Genomic DNA, 18,071 nt, shown 5'->3' on the forward strand with positions numbered 1-18,071 from the left:
ATTCCCATCACTTTGCCTACCTCCATCTATCCCCTACCACCTTTTCCCTCTGGCCTTCAACACACTGTGTCTGTGTCAATGTGTTATGTAGGTTTGTTTTTTGGTTAATCCCTTCAACTTCTTTTACCCAGTCCCCCAATCCCCACTCCCTTCTGACAGCTGTCAGTCTGTTCCATATATCCATTCCTCTGTTTCTATTTTATTCATCAGTTTATTTTGTTCATTAAATTCCACATATACATGAGATCATATAGTATTTGTCTTTCTCTGACTGGCTTATTTCACTTAGCATAAGCATATACCATGTTCATGGATTGGCAGAATTAAAATAATTAAAATGTTCATACTACTCAAAGCAATCTATAGATTCAATGCAATTCCTATTAAAATACCAATGGCATATTTCACAGATCTAGAACACATATTCAAAAAATTTATATGAAACAAAAAAAGACCCCAAATATCCCCAGCAATCTTGAGAAAAAAGAACAAAGTTGAAGTTATCATAGTACCTGATATCAAACTATACTACAAGGCCATTGTAATCAAAAAAGGTGGTACTGGCATAAGAACAGGCACATAGATCAATCCAACAGAACAGAGAGCCCAGAAATAAACGCACACACCTCTATGGTCAATTAATATTTGACAAAGGAGACAAAAATGAATACAGTCTTTTCAATAAATGGTGTTAGGAAAATTGGGCAGGTACATGCAAAAAAAAATTAAACTAGACCAGCAAATTACACCATACCCAAGAATAAACTCAAAATAGATAAAAGAACAGTAAAACCATAAAAATCCTAGAAGAAAACATAAGCAGTTAAATCTGACATCTCTTGTAGCAATATTCTTACTGATATATTTCTTCAGGCAATGGAATCAAAGGAAAAAAATAAACAAATGCAACTATATCAAAGTAAAAAGCTATTACTCAGCAAAATTAACCATCAACAAAATGAAAAAGTAAACCACTAAATAGAAGAACATATTTGGTAATGATACATCTGATAAAGGGTTAATTTCCAAAATATACAAAGAACTCATACAACTCAATACCAGGAAGACAAATAACCCAATTAAAAAATGAACAAAAGACATGAACAGACATTTCTCCAAAGAGAACATACAGATGGCCAATAGAGATGAAAAAATGCTCACCATCACTAATCACCAGAGAGATGCAAATTAAGACCACAATGAAATATCACTTCACACCTCCCAGAATGGCTATTATCAATAAATCAGCAAACAACAAGTGTTGGCAAGGATGTGGAGAAAAGCGAACCCTCGTGCACTGTTGGTGGGAATACAGACTGGTGTAGCCACTGTGGTACAGGATGGAGTTTTCTCAAAAAATTAAAAATGAGACTGCCTTTTTTTTATCCAGAGATCAAAATAATATGTACCCTCCTATTTTTATTGCAATATTATTTACACTAACCAAGATCTGGAATCAGCCTAAGTACCCATCAGTAGATGAGTGGATAAAAAAAACTGTGGTACATTTACACAGTGGAATACTATTTGGCAGTATATAAAATAAAAAAAAGGAAATCTTACCTTTTGCAACAGCATGGGTGGACCTGGAAATTATTATGCTAAGTGAAAATGATAAATTTTTAAATATCGGTGGAATTCATTTATCACTAATGAACACCCTCTGCTATTGAGTATATCTTTGCTTAGGCTCCATATCTTTTTAGGCATTTCATACATTTTTGTTGTTGAGTTTTGGTAGATCTTAGAAAAGATTTAGCTTTTTTTGGTTGCCTGACACCTGAGGTTGGAGTAGAGCCTGATACTCATATCAATCTAGATTCTTACCTGCCAGGCTTTGTGCTGAGCCACAGTTGACTTCAAAGAGGACTTTAGATAAAAAAGACATACAGCCTGGAAAGAAAGGAGGAGACCATTCTATCATATTAATAGAGTTATCCTTTTCTGTCATCTCTTAGGAGATAAATTTCCCCAAATCAACAGGATAACATTCCTTTCAGTTAAAATGATGTAACAATTCCTTTTTCTTACTTTTAATTCCCAATGAACATAAAATCATTCCAAACCACTTATGGCTCATCTCTGCCTCTAGACAAGGCACATAAACTAAAAAATAGGGGCAACCCTTGTATGCTTATGAACTAGTCCATAACTTTTAATAGGTCTTGAGTCAAATTACTAATCTGGGGGAACTAAAAGAACAGTCGTCTCCTTTTTGTGTTCTGGAAGTTGTAAAATGGAGGGTTATCCTGATTATATGCTCTCATGTCACCAGACCCATACAGATGCTATCAGTGTAAAAGTGCAGATTTGTTTTCCTAGTAGTTCTGCTAGTACTTAGCAGATCATCTAAGCCACTACAACAATATATTTATTTTCGTCTATAGCAGAAATTTGCATATTGTTTACATTAATTTGAGGTAATCATAAGATCTTCACTTCAATTGAGCACGCTTACTTATAGCTGAGAATATGGCTTCCTTGGCTTTATACATGTGACCAGATAGCTCCAATCCAATCTGTAACAGAGTATGCAATTAGGTGAACGGGTGATGTATCCAGAAAAATACATCCCTTTATTTGACCGGATGTCTAAAAACTTCACCTTCTCTCTTTCTATTCTAACTACTACAACAGCTGATTTCTAGGTATGTGGTTCTGAACCACAGTTTGTGATTTCTGATTTATTAATTAAGATTCTGTATGATCCAGAATGAGATTGCCACAATCTGATGAGAAAGGAGATTATATCATTTGAAAAAGAATTGCATTCACTTTGCAATCCTTGAACAATACCTTGATCTCAACAGAGCATAGAGCCTGGCCTCCTTTCTTGAGCAATACCAAACTTCCAAAAAGCATTCAAATGCACCACTGCCTTGTGGCATTAGGTCTGTCAGCGCTGTTTATACTGTCTGAGGAGGATTCTGGGAAATACAGTTCTTTCTCATTCCCCATGCTCAACTGCCACTTTACCAAGTAAAATGGCCAAGTTACACCTGTGGGAGGTGTGATAACTGACAAATATAACCTGGTCAACCTGCCTTGGCAAAGACTGCCTGGGAGAATATGATCTTGGAGGAGAGATGATGCCACATTACTCCTGTCTGAGATAGCTCTTAGTGTCATAGCCTCTACCTGCCTGTATCTGATACCGTGCTAGCAAAACCATCCCAAACCACTATAACTCATCTCTGCCTCTAGACAGGGCACATAGACTCTAGATAAAAATGGGGGAAAGAGGTGTATCTCCTGAAAACATCACCCGGAGAAAGGCTCAGTGTGCAGTAACAGCAATCTCAGTATTGAAGATCTCTGTCTCCAGTAAAAAGGATATGAGATCCCTAGCTCCCTTTCCCCTGGTCCTTTCTTCATAATCCTTCTCAGCACCCATTGCTCCTAGATAACTTATTCTTTGGATGAATCAAACCTCATAATATGTATATGGCAAACTGGTAACATGGATAAGCTCCAGTATTGGCAAGAGACCTACTTTACATTGTTGTTGGGATTCAAAGTGATACAACCTGAGGGTTGTGGACAATTTGACATTACCAAATGTAAAATCTACATACTTTAGGAATGGCTGTAAGAATGACCTCAAACAGCAAGGTGCTAGAGCTAGCCAGAAGCTTTCCAGAGCTGATTATGTACATTTTGACTCACTTCTAGGTATCTAAAATACTGATAAGCTACTGTGAGTGCACAAAGATACCAATAATAGGAACTAAGATTTATTGAATGCCTTTTGTGTGCCAGTTATTGTTTTAAGCATGTGTTAATTTACTTAATTCTTATGAATTACCATCAACCTCAATTTACAGTTTATGAAATTTAAAGACTAAACAACTAGCTTAAAATCTCACAGAAAATAAAGGGCAGGCCAGGATTTCAACTCAAACAATGACTTCCAAGGAATCACCAAACTTAACCACTTACCCCCTCGTGACCAAGTTGTTTATTTTATCATGTTTACAATAGGGGAAAAATGAAACTATCTAAATAGCATCATTTTCAAGCATTCACTTGGAATTTTAAGCATCCATTAAAATGAGCTACATAGAGCTAAATGAACCAATTGAAAAGATACTCTCTCTGTGTTTTGTTAATTGAAAAATCAGGTTTTAGACTATATGTACTATCTTCTGGTGTTTGTACACTATCAAAACAAACATATTAAAAATATAAATAAAAGATCTATATCTGTGTTTGAATAATAAGAATAAACCTGGACTGATAGAGGCCATATTGTTAACAGTGATTAATTTTGAAATGTGTAAGTGGAGGTTGGAAACAATGGGAGAGTTGCTTTTACTTTATGGGCCTCTGCATTGTTTTATTTTTATTTCCATTAGCATTTCTTACTTTCTGTTTTGAAATTTTAAAAAAAGATGAAAATATATCCAGAGAGAATCAACACATAACATTGTCCAAATACTGAACTTTCAAATACCACATTTGAACAAATATAAAGTGAAATTTCTGTATTTCAAAACATTTTTGGAGTCCATCCTAAAGAACATGTATTTGTGTTGGTGATTTCTCACAAGTCTTCCACAAGACTCTCAGCCTCACAATGCTGAGTAAAGATGCTTCCAGCCCCATTCTCCCCAACTTCATGACCCAACTTGGTTCCTCTGAATGATTTAGCGAGTAACTAGACATAGTTCTGGTTTCTTCTTCCTCAGAAACTAAACCTTTTAGTTAAGTGGCCAACCTACTTTTATTCTGGAAAAGACATTAGAAATGTTCTCAACAGTGGTGTGCAGAAGCCAGCTGGTACTCGCTGGATGTGTGCATCTGTTCTTAACTCTGAATTTGGTGACCTCACATCATTGAAATTAGCCATCATGGGAATATTTATGCCAGAGATATCTGCAAATGCTACAAATCAAGGTTCCCCAGACATTAAAGATTTATCTGCATACCACTGCCCTCAAGGCATTCTAAACCATCAACACACAAACTTTGAAAGTTGTCCAAAGGCTTCAAAACCATGCATCTACCTTGAGAAACTCACAAGACTTGACTTTCTCTTTCTGCAAAGGAACAGACACATAGAAATAGAAGAAACACTTAGGAATTCCTTGTTCAGAAAGTTCTTCCCTGGAAGCCTCAAAATAGCACCAGAAGAATGTTAGCCTAATTCTTACTTTGCAAATCCCCCACAATGCCCTACAAAACCTCCATCCCTAAAATGAAAGAAGGCAGAAAAATATGCATCAGCATGAACTTGGTAGAAAAGAAACAGCCATCATCAATCCCCAGCAAATTCATCTCTGCCTAGCTGAGCTCTATCCCTCTTGAGGTCCACTTATACCCAGGACCAAGTCCCACTCAGAAGATTTCCTCCTAATCTTTTTATTCTTTGTCAGCATTCGTTATGGAGGCCTTAATGACATTTCTTGTGAGGAATTTGTTTCAAAAGCAGCAACAGAACTCTATTTTCTCCTTTCTGTATTTAACGAGAAGTAAGTAAGTTTAAACCAGCAATGACAGACACTACACAAGCAGCACTTCTTCTCACCAAACCTGTCTGGGAGCCCAGCCTAAGGGGGTGCTGGCTTCAACACACCTCTTTACCTGGCACACAACTCTTGCTGCCAACAACATTCCATGTGTTACAGTCTTTATCCAGTCAGTCGGAAAAGTCATAATACCTCCCCTAGATCACTGAGGCAGATAGAGTCAAAGTACTAAGGTTCTTTGGTAGGAAGGACCTCATGTTGCCAGCCACCTCATTTTATGGAGGAATAATCAAACACATAAATGTTAGGTGACTTGCCCAAGATCACACAGTGAGGTAGCAGGGCCCCAACCAGGATCCAGGAACTTCTCACTTCAAAGCCTGTGCTTCTGATTATGAGGCTGTAGCAGCTGAAATCTTTACTATCCTGCAAAGTTCAACATAGAGACTGTACCCTTCATTTCTTGGACCCCAAATGAATATCACCCCGCCTCTTCTGAACCATCATTGTGCTCTGTGTAACTTTATCATGCTCCATCTTGCATTAAAATCACCTCTCTTCTTATTCTATTTTTCCCTCCTATTGGAAGATATATTTCTTGAGCTAGAACTGGGTCCTCCTCTTCTCTCTTTCCTCAGCAGCATCTGCTCTTGAGATGTTTAATAAATATGTACCAAATGGAATGGAATGGACTTGAGATTTGAGTTGATTTTTATGCAGTAGTTCTTAATTGCATGCACATGCACAAGAAGTAACTAGAAAGACTATAAAAATATAGATTACTGGAATTCTGATTCAACAGCTCTTGAGAGGGTTCCAGGAACCTGCATTTTCAACAAACCAACAAGTGATTCTGCAGCATGGATCTATTTGTGCTTTCTGTCCAAGTCCTTCTTGTGACAAAATGTATTTGTGAGATAGTTGGCTAAGATTAGAGGTGTCATTGAGTTCACAGAGCATGGCAAAGAGAATAGGTCCATACAGGGTTGGGCCCTAAAATCTTAGCTTTATTAATACAGATCTCTAACTCAAATGTTCTCAAATTGGCTATGGGATAAGGAAAGGAATACTTCTGTCAAGTGGCATTCTCACTAATTCCCCTCTCCCCAAGCTGAGATAAAGTTCTCTAGGAGAGGAGAATGAGGGCAAAATAAAGGCTTTCTGTCCATTGAAGTTTGCGTGGAAGTCATACCTTCCAAGAGTCGTCAGGCATTTTAGAAAGAATAAAGAGCTCAGACAGAGACTCATTACAACACCGACACTGCAATGTGATATGCTCAATTAGTTAATGTTTATAAAGTGCTTTGATCTCATAAAGCAGTGAGTTAATCCCAGGCCTTGTTTACTGAGTTCCTCTCTTCCCAAGGGCTCAAAGTGGTTTGTAAGCAACAAACCCAAGTCTTTGCTTGCCGGTTCGGAGGCGCCCTCAGACTGATTGGGGAGTGTGGTCGCCTTGGAGCCGCACTGAAGGAGGGCACTGGGGGTGTAGTGGTGGTCTGTATGAAGGAACATCACAGACACCTGTCAAGCTTTTGAAGTGTAGCTGATCTTCTGTGCTCACTTATCTCCTGTGTAGGTTGCTATCAGAGCATTTATCGTGCTACTGTAAACATTTGTCTATCAGTCTGCTCTTGCACTAGTCCATGAATTACTTGGACAGAGAAACTGGGTCTTTTGGTTTTGCATGACCTGGCCATTACCCACCTCTCCAAGTTGAACTCCTACAACTTTCTTTCTCCTCACCAACCACCAGCAAAACTGTTTGTGTCTCGGACATACCAACACCATCCTTTGGGCCTTTTGCACCAGAGTTATTCACCATCACAGCAGCCTTCTCATTATTCAAATTTCAGCTCAGCTGTCACCACCTCAGGTGACCCTGACCATTCTTATCTAAATGTGCTACTTTTTAGTCATTCTCAGTTACATTACTCTGTTTTATAGCTGACTTTCTTCATAGCACCTATATTTTCTGATACCTGTATTTTTCATTTCATAGTATTTATTTTTGACATTCTGATATTATCATTTTGGGAGGAATGGTAACTATCTTCATTTTTTCTTTCTTATTTCTTTCTATTTTATTTCTTCTACAATAGTTTGTAAGCTTCTACAGAGTAGGAACTTTACCTTATTTACCATTGTAACTTGAATACCTAGAAGATTTTAAGTGGTCAATATAAAATGTTGATAGAAATGTTGGTTGTTTTAGTATCTTGTACAGCACTTAATCACTACTTTTTAAATCAGTAAATACATGAACAAATGTATGACTAATAGGAAGTGCTGATGCTTTGCGATAAATTCCTTATTTCACTAAATTGTTGGTCAATCCTTTTGTTCACAAAGTGTGACAGAGCAAGAATAATATACCTCTGATGTAAACTGACAGTCTTTGATTCTTAGCTATCTTTGAGCCAATGATACCTCCAAGGCTCTCAAACCTGTTGATTTTTTTTATTGCATTATTTTTTATATCTTTCTTTACCTTTTCCATTTCTATGCTCCTCCCTAGTCCATTCTTTAAAAATTTTGTATCTTGCCTTTGATTTAACAGCTGCCTCCACACAACCTCACTCCAATGGTCCTGCAACTTATTGGCAGATTTAGCTGCCTCTCATTCTATCTTCTCCTCTTCCAAGTGCTTCAATATTTACCCTCAAACACTCTGGCCCTCCATTTGTCTGTTGTGAGGCCATGGGCAATTTATTTAACACTAGAGGCCCGGTGCATGAAATTCTTGCCTGGGGTTGGGTGTCTCTCAGCCCAGCCTGTGCCCTCTCACAATCCAGGACCCCTCAGATAGGGTCCCTAGGCCTGGCTGGCAATCAGGGCCTATCAGGGATTTCCTTCCCCTGGCTGCCGATAGCTGGCCTTGCCCCGACCGCTGCCACTGCTTGCCATCTCTTTGGCACTGTCCCCCCGCCCCTGCCACCAGTCGCCTGCCTCTGTGGGCAACAGGCATGGGGTGCGATCACTTGGCTGGCCTGGGCCTCCCTCTGCAGAACGATAGATTACAGGGCTCTGCGATCTATCTCCTAGCAGAGGGAGGCCCTGCCCACCCGGCCAGAGCTCTGTGATAGATCGCCAGGCAGAGAGGGTGGCCTGGGCCTCCCTCTGCAGGGCAATCATGGGTGATGGTGGGGCCCCCAACCAATCGCATCACACCCACCTTGGCTGGCCTGGCTCCAGTGTGTGTCATAGCGTGGTTATCCGGAAGGTCATCTGGATGGTTGTTCTGCTGTTCGGTCATTTGGTCGATTTGCATATTATACTTTTATTATTATAGATAATTTTTTCTTCTGTAAAAGGGAGTCTTATTAACAGTACCTAACTCACATCTTAACATGAATATTAAAGGAATTAACACATATACCGTAAAAGATGGCCACAGTTCCCAGCATATAGGGAATTACTAAATGGCAGCTCTTATTATTTTATTATTAATAATAACCATTGTTATTATAGTAATAAACCTGAAATGCTTTAGCTGGGGTCTCCTACTCTGGTCCAGGATTATTTTTCTATCTTTTTTTAAAAATATATATATATTTTATTGATATTTTACAGAGAGGAAGGGAGAGGAATAGAGAGCTAGAAACATCAATGAGAGAAACATCGATCAGCTGCCTCCTGCACACCTCCCACTGGGGATGTGCCTACAACCAAGGTACATGCCCTTGACCGGAATCGAACCCGGGACCCTCCAGTCCGCAGGCCGACACTCTATCCACTGAGCCAAACCGGTTTCGGCTATTTTTCTATCAGTTTTCCATCATCTTGGCTTCTTTGTTTCCATCTTTACTTTTCCAAATCCCAACCATAATTCAAATTTTCTCTGTTAAAAGACTGTTCTTCCTTCTTGCTGAAAATGTGATAAGGACATTGTTTTTAATGAAAAAATGTGATAAGGACATTGTTTTCCCACACTCCACTTTCTTGCCTCAAAATTTTCAGTTTGCAATACTGCTTTTGTAACATATTATACTGACTTGTGATACCTTTTCCATCACTGTATTTCTTTAAATTTAACTATTTTTTATTTCAAAAAAAATTTAGGTTTATTTTGTATTGTTGACAGTATTATAGATGTCCCCTATTTTCCCCCCACTTAGACTGCTGATATGTGAAAGACCTTTCAGTCTCAAGGAACCCACCCCAATGGACATCATCCTTTCTTTCTTGTGTTAATTCCCACATTAGCCAATCACTTACAATGAAAATAACCACATGGATGCCAAAACCGGTTTTGCTCAGTGGATAGAGCGTCAGCCTGCGGACTGAAAGGTCCCAGGTTCGATTCTGGTCAAGAGCATGTAACTTGGTTGCGGGCACATCCCCAGTGGGAGGTGTGCAGGAGGCAGCTGATCGATGTTTCTCTCTCATCGATGTTTCTGAATATCTATCACTCTTCCTTCCTCTCTGTAAAAAATCAATAAAAATATATTAAAAAAAAAAAGAAAAGAAAATAACCACATGGAAAGAAAGGGAAAGACAGGGTCACCCATAGTTCTTTGTCCTTCAGTCTCTCTTTGCCTTTCTGTTGGCAGAAAGTGTGCATACCAAGAAGTGAAATAAAAACAGCTGAGTTAGTTTTGTCAAGTGTTTCAATTATTCTGGAAAGAAATAATTGCATGTACATGTGTGATATACAAAGGAAGAGTTGTGTAATTTCACTGATTCTGAAAACAAGTGACGTGCTTTTACTAGTATAAATGCTTTTAAAAACCAGCATTGCACAATATAAACATGAATGGTAAAATTCAAGCTAATGTTACACAATTTTTAAGTTTACTTAGAGGACATTCAAAAACATCATGATAAGGCAAAAGAAAGACTGTAGGAAAACTGGAAAAGCTTTATATTCTAGTTCCTTTAATAGCACTTTTTTTCCTGATTTTTTAATAAGCAACCTCTTATTTTTACTTTGCACTGGGCTACACAAATTACATAGCTGCCCTTAATGAGTTCATGCAACTTCATTTGGGCTTGCAAATATTTAGATTATGTATGCATTTTGTACTCTGATTTTTATAAAATTAACTTATATGACTGTACAAGGGTTTGGGATAAAGCTTTAGACCAGACTTTTGTTTATATATTCTCAGTTGCAGCAGAAAAGGAATTTGAAGTATGGTTCTTGTTTAGTTTTGTTTAGAAAAAAAAATTTTGTTTCTCTTTCTCTACTTTATTGTTATATTTATGTTTGAAGGGTTATCACATGGATCTCAACCTTATTGCAGCACAGCCATTTTATCAACAAAGCTCATCAACCCAGGATTATATGTTCTCTGCAAAGTAAATGATAACGGGACCACAGCAAAGCCTGCTGGACTTGGATGGCTTTGACCTTCACTGAACAGACACATGTAAATGTGCCCAAATATAGAAATCAAAGCCTTCAGACCCTCTGACCTGCTTTCCCCCATCTCTGGCATCCTTCTTTTGCAGACTGCTTACAGGTGGCATATCTCCTACCTACCAGTGCCAGGCCCTGCTTATTGTACTCAGGTAGGAGCATGACCCGCTTGATGTCTCGTATACAATGACTTCAAGACAATGAACTTGGTGCACTCTTTCCATAGCCACACCTCTCCCTGGCAAATCCAAGGACACAGGGCCATGAACAAAGACTCAAGCTGAGGCGGGTTAGATGAGGGCACATTGCCCTGTTTTAACAACCTGTCAACAACTTAAGGAGAATTGCAGAACATTTCATTTGGCAAGGGAAAGAGATCAGCCTAAGCTGTCAAGTTGCCCAGATTTAAGGGAGTCTTAATTACACATATAAAACTATGAACATCATAAGATCTTTCTCAATCTGCACGCCCCCCGCTCCAAGGTTTATCAATGCATTTCCTACAGCTCATCAATTCCCATATCATTTAGATGGTTAAGGGTTAAAAAATATTAATGGCTTAGATATACATTATGTACAAGGTACCAGCTGGAGTGTGGCTGAAGAACAATTTTTTTTGGTTCCTTTCATGATTGATTGCCTGAACGTGTGGGAACACCCCATCGGCTCTCACAAGTACCCACAATGACAGCACTTCCTGGAGGAGACAGCAAATCATGAAGTTGCCCAGAACATTTCTGAATCTCTTATTACAATTGCAGTTTTGGTAATACACCTTAGAAAGTTGCTGAATAGACAATCTAAAGCTAATTTTCACATTATTCCATTATTACTCTTCCAGCTTGCACTTGTCTTAGAAAACCATCATCTAAAAGAAGAACTTCCAGGTATGCTTAGGCAGTGAGTAAGGAGAACTGTTTTGCTTAGAGGAGCTAGATTATTCTGACCACACAGACGTAGCTAAGGATGGGAATGTTGGCTCAACTTTAAAATGTCATATTCTCCCTGTTGTGTAGAAGTTGCTGTGCTATATAGTGGTGATGGCAGGGTATCGATGGGGAACCTCATCTATAAAAAATCGAAGAGTGAGTCTCAGAAATGATACTGGATTATACTTCTAGGATTATATCTGTTTCCACTTTAGGTTTCCAGCTAGGTAATGAGAATGCAGGACTGGGTAATCATTTATGAAATACTGGAGAATAATGGCATTGGATACTTTAGCAGGAAATTATATGACCAGCAATATATTTTTCAATTATAGTTAACAATCCATAATGTTTAGATATTTATATAATTTACAAAGAGATCCCCCAATGCCTAGGACCCACCTGACACCATGCATAGTTATTAACATATTATTGATTATATTCTCTATGCTGTACTTTACAACATACTTCTTAATCCCTTCATGTTTTCACCCACTCCTCCCATCACCTTCCCACCTGGCACCGTCAGTTTATTGTCTGTATCTATGAGTCTGTTTTGTTTTGTTTTGTTTTAGATTCCACATATAAGTGAAATCATATAGTATTTGTCTTACTTTGACTAACTTATTTCACTTAGTAAAATACCCTCTAGGTCCATTCATGCTGTCCTGCAAATAGTAAGATTCCATTATTTTTTTGGCCCAGTAATATTCCACTGTATATATTTACCACATCATCTCTATCCATTTGTCTATCACCTATTTTGGCTATAATAAGTAATACTGCAATAAACCTAGGGGTGCTTATGTCTTTTTTAATTAGTGTTTTGAATTTTTTTATCAATACCCTGAAATTTTTTGAATAAACACCATAGTGTTTTCTACAGTGGCTGTGCCAATCTGCATTCCCATGAACAGTACACAAGGGTTCCCTATTCTTCACATCCTCACCTACATTTGTTCTTTGTTGATTTATTGATGATAGCCATTCTGACAGGTATGAGGTGATATCTCATTGTGAGTTTAATGTGTATTTCTCTGATGATTAGTGGCACTGAGCATCTCTTCAGAATATGACCAAATTAGGGAGTTCTCTAAAAAAATTGATTCAGGGACAGGTAATAAGTGGTTGAGATGCAAGAAATTCATTGGAAGGCTTTGTGACTATTTAAGCATGAGATAATTGGGGCCACTTAATAGCAGTTGAGATGAGAAATAGGGAGTCAATGTAAGAAGTTTTATTTGGATATATTCAGTATGATTTTTATTTTATATTCAATGAAGAAGGGAGAAAAGAAAGTATGTAAGTGATGGGCAGAAATAAGAAACACAGAGGTTTCAGAAATAAGGTAATTTCTTCTGTTTGGAAAATACTGGTAGAAATGTCTTCCCGAGCTATAAGGAATCAGAGTGATGGGGTGATTCCCCAGAGGATACTGCAGCACAAGTCGGAGATAAACTAAGTAACTTGGGAGAAGGAGCCAACTCTGGAAAAAAAAAAGGATGTGGAAAAATGGAGAGGTTCTGGAAAAGAAGCTCAAGCATTTTCAGAGATGGTATATTCTCTAAAAACGTAAATAAATAGATAAATCCCAATCTAGAGTGGGAGAAATAAGTTCCCCAGAAAGCATTAAACCGAGGACATGGAAATGAGAAGAGAGAGCTAGAAGATCTGTGGATCCAGACTCAGAAATTTCTGGCTGAGTTTCAAAGTTAGTCTGTGTGGAAGAAAACAGGCATTAAACTCTTTGATGTCACTCTCAGCAATATATGTTTGGATATATCTTCCTGAGCAGTGGAAAAGGAAAAGAGAAATTGAACAAATAGGACCACATCAAACTAAAAAGTTTTGCACAGTTCAGGAAAATATCAACAAAAAAAAGAGACAACCTACTAAATGGGGGTAGGTAATTCACAAATGACACATCTAGTAAGGAATCAAAATCCAAAATGTATAAATAACTCATAAAACTTAACAGCAAAAAACAATCTGATTAAAAAGTAGACAGAGGACTTGAATAGATATTTCTCCCAAGAGGACATACAGATGGCCAACAAACATATGAAAAGATGCTCATTGTCAATCACATAATCAGGGAAATCCAAATTAAAACCACATTGAGATATCACTATACACCTGTCATAGTGACTATCATTAATAAATCAACAAACAACAGGTGTTGGCGAGGATGTGGAGAAAAGGGACCACTCATGCACTGTTCAAGGGACTGTAAATTAGTGGAGCCACTATGAAAAGCAGTAGAGAGGTTACCCCCAAAATTAAAAATAGAGCTGTCAAATGATCCAGTAATTCCAATTCTGAATATTTATCTGAAGAAAACAAAAGCACTAATTTGAAAAGATAAATGCACCCACATGTTTACTTCAGCATTACTAGTAATAGCAAAGATATGAAAGCAACCTAGATGTCCATCAAAAGATAAATGGATAAAGAAAATGTGGCACATATATGTAATGGAATATTATTCAGTAGTAAAAAGGAATGCATCCTGCCATTTTGGAAAAGACTGTTTAATTCTTTAAATTTCTTAAACTAATTGTGTAACATGACATTATGTTGCATATGACTGGTTTTTCCGTGTGCCCTGGATCCCATCAGTGTTGGTAATTTTCATGGTGTCCTACCTTAGGGTAGGCATATGCTGAGCAACAGAAAGTAAGGGAAAAGCCTTTGGGCCTTCCCAGTGGCCAGGTCTTTGAGGAGAAATGCCCTAGCCCACCCATTAATTGCTCAGAAGCTGCCAAGCCAATATTACCAAGGGCAAGCAGTGATAAGAACTTGATGAGGGAGCCACAGATAGACCCAAAAAGTCCCAATATAATTTGATAAGTTCAAAGAGCCACCCCTCTAAGAAAACTAACTAGAACACAGTCACAGAGGCACTTCTGTCTCAGTACAGTCATCAGGGAAGTCTTTTTCTAAAAAAGCTGTTTAGCACGCTGTGTGGTTTTTGAGCACATCTTTGTGAACCAAACTCCCCTCCACCATGGTGCCCAAACCTGGCACTTTGATGCTAAAGAAAAATATTCTGGAATTGAATATTGAACTGCCATGTTCAATATCCAACTGTGCCACTTAGAGTCTTGTTTAAATTACTATTTAAATTCTCCTTGGCTGAATCTTCCTCATCTGTAGAAGAGGAATAATAATACTCATAAGATTGTAATGGTGATTAAATAAGATAATACATGTAAAACACTTTGAGAAACTCCTGGAAGACAGTATATTCTCCATCAATGCAGTTGCTTTAATTTTTCTAAACTGTGAGCAAAGAAGATAGTTGTCATATCTGGTTTAAACTGCCTTCCTTGGGAGTCAACTTAATTCAATTTCATAATTACCTATAGATTATTGCTTATTTGAATCAATGCACCAAAAATGCACTTGGTATTGCCTCATATTAAGATGTTTTTTCATGCTGTCACCCAGTATTTTTAACAACTTTCAATCAATGTGTTGCTATGCCTAATCTAACATAGCAAGATATAATAATAAAATGTATGTTTTGTCTGAGATAACACTTTTCAGTTGAATGCTTTAAAAAAACATTTTTAGGTTAAAAATTAAAAAAATATTTTATTTTATATTTTTACTTTTTATTTTTATTCTATATTTTAATTAAACTCAGATTGTAGATTCAAACTTCAATTCTGGGTGATTTTGGTGAAGTTCCTAAGCCCTTTTGGATCTCATTTGCCTCAGCTTGCTACAATAATATTTACTTTATAAATTCAATGTAAGGATTAAATAAGCTAATTCACATAAAAGCATAGAACACTGACTGGCTTGTATAAAGAGCTATGAACCTATTCACTCTTATCATTCCATTAAGTTGGGCTTTGAGCACGCTAGTCAGCAGCTTAGATGTAGCTTCCAAAAGAAGAATCACTGTTGTCTCTTTACTGACAGCTTCCCTCAACCCATCCTTACAACATCCTGCATGGTGCATGAAAGAGTCGGAAGCCACATTTGTCTTATGCATAAGGAAGAGACAAATTGCTGTCACTAAGTGAATAAGGCTCAGAATATTCTATTTTAATGGAGGTACATATTTCTCATTAGAGATCAAATAATTTGGGCTAGATTTGAGGGGGAACAGGCTGGAATCAATACCAGGGAGCTTGTTTACAAGTCACAGCCCAGGTCTGTAGTTCAGTTTAGTCCATGCCAAAGATTAGTCCAGCTCAGTTTTTGTCCCATTTGGCTACCTTAGTCTCTGTTCCTGGCTGCATTCTGGAGGGTGGCGCTGTGCTGCTGCAACCAGGCTCATGATTGGAGACTACACTTGGGCTTGCACAGCTGCTGAGCCCATGCAGCTGTAAGAACCCATGCTTGGAGCCCTATGACTGCTACTGAGAGAGAAGTGCACTAATGGGTGAACAAATGGGGCAAGGGAGGAATGCATGCTACTTATAGGGGCCTTTGTTAAGCTTTTATTATATGTATTACCTTGCCCTTGGGAAGGGGTAAGCTTTCTTTCAAACTAACCAGATTTTTTCCTGGCTCTTTGCAAGCGTGTGTTACCCTCCCCCCCACCCCCAACTCTTTTCTACATCTTCTGGGGTTTTGTGGTTTGTGTCCCTTATCCAATCTGATTCTTTTATTAGATTAGATACTTCCCCTTTATGGTTGCCATCATGGCTCCTATTGTGCATGCCCAAGCAGAGGAATTTCCCTTCCTTACTGGTTCTTTCTCCCTCAGGAAATCTGGGATGAATGGACTGGTGGTTCCCTACACAAGGGTGGGGGAGGTTAAACCCTTGGTGGGGGATTTGGCTGTCCCCTGGGATGTCTGAAGCTGTAATTCACAGACTCAGTCAGGCCCAGCTAGTCTAGCTCCCTTCTCTTTTGTTAACAACTAGCTGCTTATACTAACAATTTCTTCTGTTTTGAAATGAGGGAGGCTACTGGATGAAGGTAGGTCACTTAGCTGAACATCAATCAAATTTGAAATTATAATTTGATCTATCTGACAATAAACTATTATTTTAAAGGGAAAATAATCCCCTTAAAAAGCTATTGCATACTCTTCCCAAAGAAAATAGTAAGAAAAATTGGAGAAAGCAGAAACTAGAAAGTCAATAAACCTACAAGAGATTGGGACTGACGGCAAGTTTCTTTCAAGTTAGTCAGATTTTTTTTAACCCATCCCTTCTTCCTAATTGATCTCTTCTCTCTCACTTCTCCCTCTCCCACCCCACCTCTTTCTTCTCTGCATAACTCCTTCTTCCCCTGTGCTAGTTGCTAGCTCCATAATTTTGGTTAAATCCCTTTGCTTCAGTGCCATTTTTTGTTATCTCCTCAAGCCTTGAAACTAGTTGTCAGAGGCCTGCATGTGCCCCAATGCCACAGGCAATCTCTGCTTTTAAATAGAAAGCTTTCCCCAGAGATTGCCGTTCTGCCCTGAAGAGCTTTCATTGTGTTTGGATAGAATCTAACTAATCAGCTGGGCCCTCCCAGAACAAGTTCAAACAGTACCTTTCCCTGAAATGTCTTGATATATTTCTGAGTTACACCGCCCCCTCCCCCGCACCTGTCTCTAATTGTCTTCAATAAATTTCAAGGAAATCTTCCAACTGAGAAGATAAACTTTCAGTAAGGATGGATTTGACTCATTTTTTTTTCATTACCTGGTGCAAATATTCCCTACATCTGCTTTAAACAAAAACATGCTGCAATGAGTATGAAGGTAGGCAACCAAACAGGAATGTATATGCAACATAGGAAGGGTTTTGTTCCCAGAAAGTGAAAACATATCTCAAAATCCATAATTTTGCCTCTTTGAAATAATTTTAATGGTACTTATTAATTTTATTTTTTCTCTTCCCAAATGAAAGCAGTATACTAATTGATCACAGTAAGTGTCAGTCCAGGGTTAAAAATTTGTTACATAAGCAGTTGAGTATTAATTTCCTTATATTAAGTTATTGACACTTGGATCTTTCTATTTTCTATTCACTTTATGAGTTAATAATTAAAATGCAATGTAATATTAGTGATTTTTAATTTTTAAGTTGTATAAGAGTTTATTCATATGAGGACCTTTTTAGAAGGCCATTTCAATGCACAAATGGAAGCAGAGATTCCTAATTGGAATAGGAGTAGAGGACATAGACTTTATGAAATTGTCCCCACCTCAACTCAGAGGATAATACTGGGTTGAGGTGGGGATAATTCCATAAAAACCATTACAGCAAAATAATTAAATAATGGCAGAAATTAAAACTGTCATACTAAAAACAGGGACAATAAATTCCAAACTGAATTCTTAGCTGACAGGAAGCTCTGTCATAC

The sequence above is a fragment of the Plecotus auritus genome (genome assembly GCF_963455305.1).
Source record: "Plecotus auritus genome assembly, chromosome: 1".
Taxonomy (NCBI): domain Eukaryota; kingdom Metazoa; phylum Chordata; class Mammalia; order Chiroptera; family Vespertilionidae; genus Plecotus; species Plecotus auritus.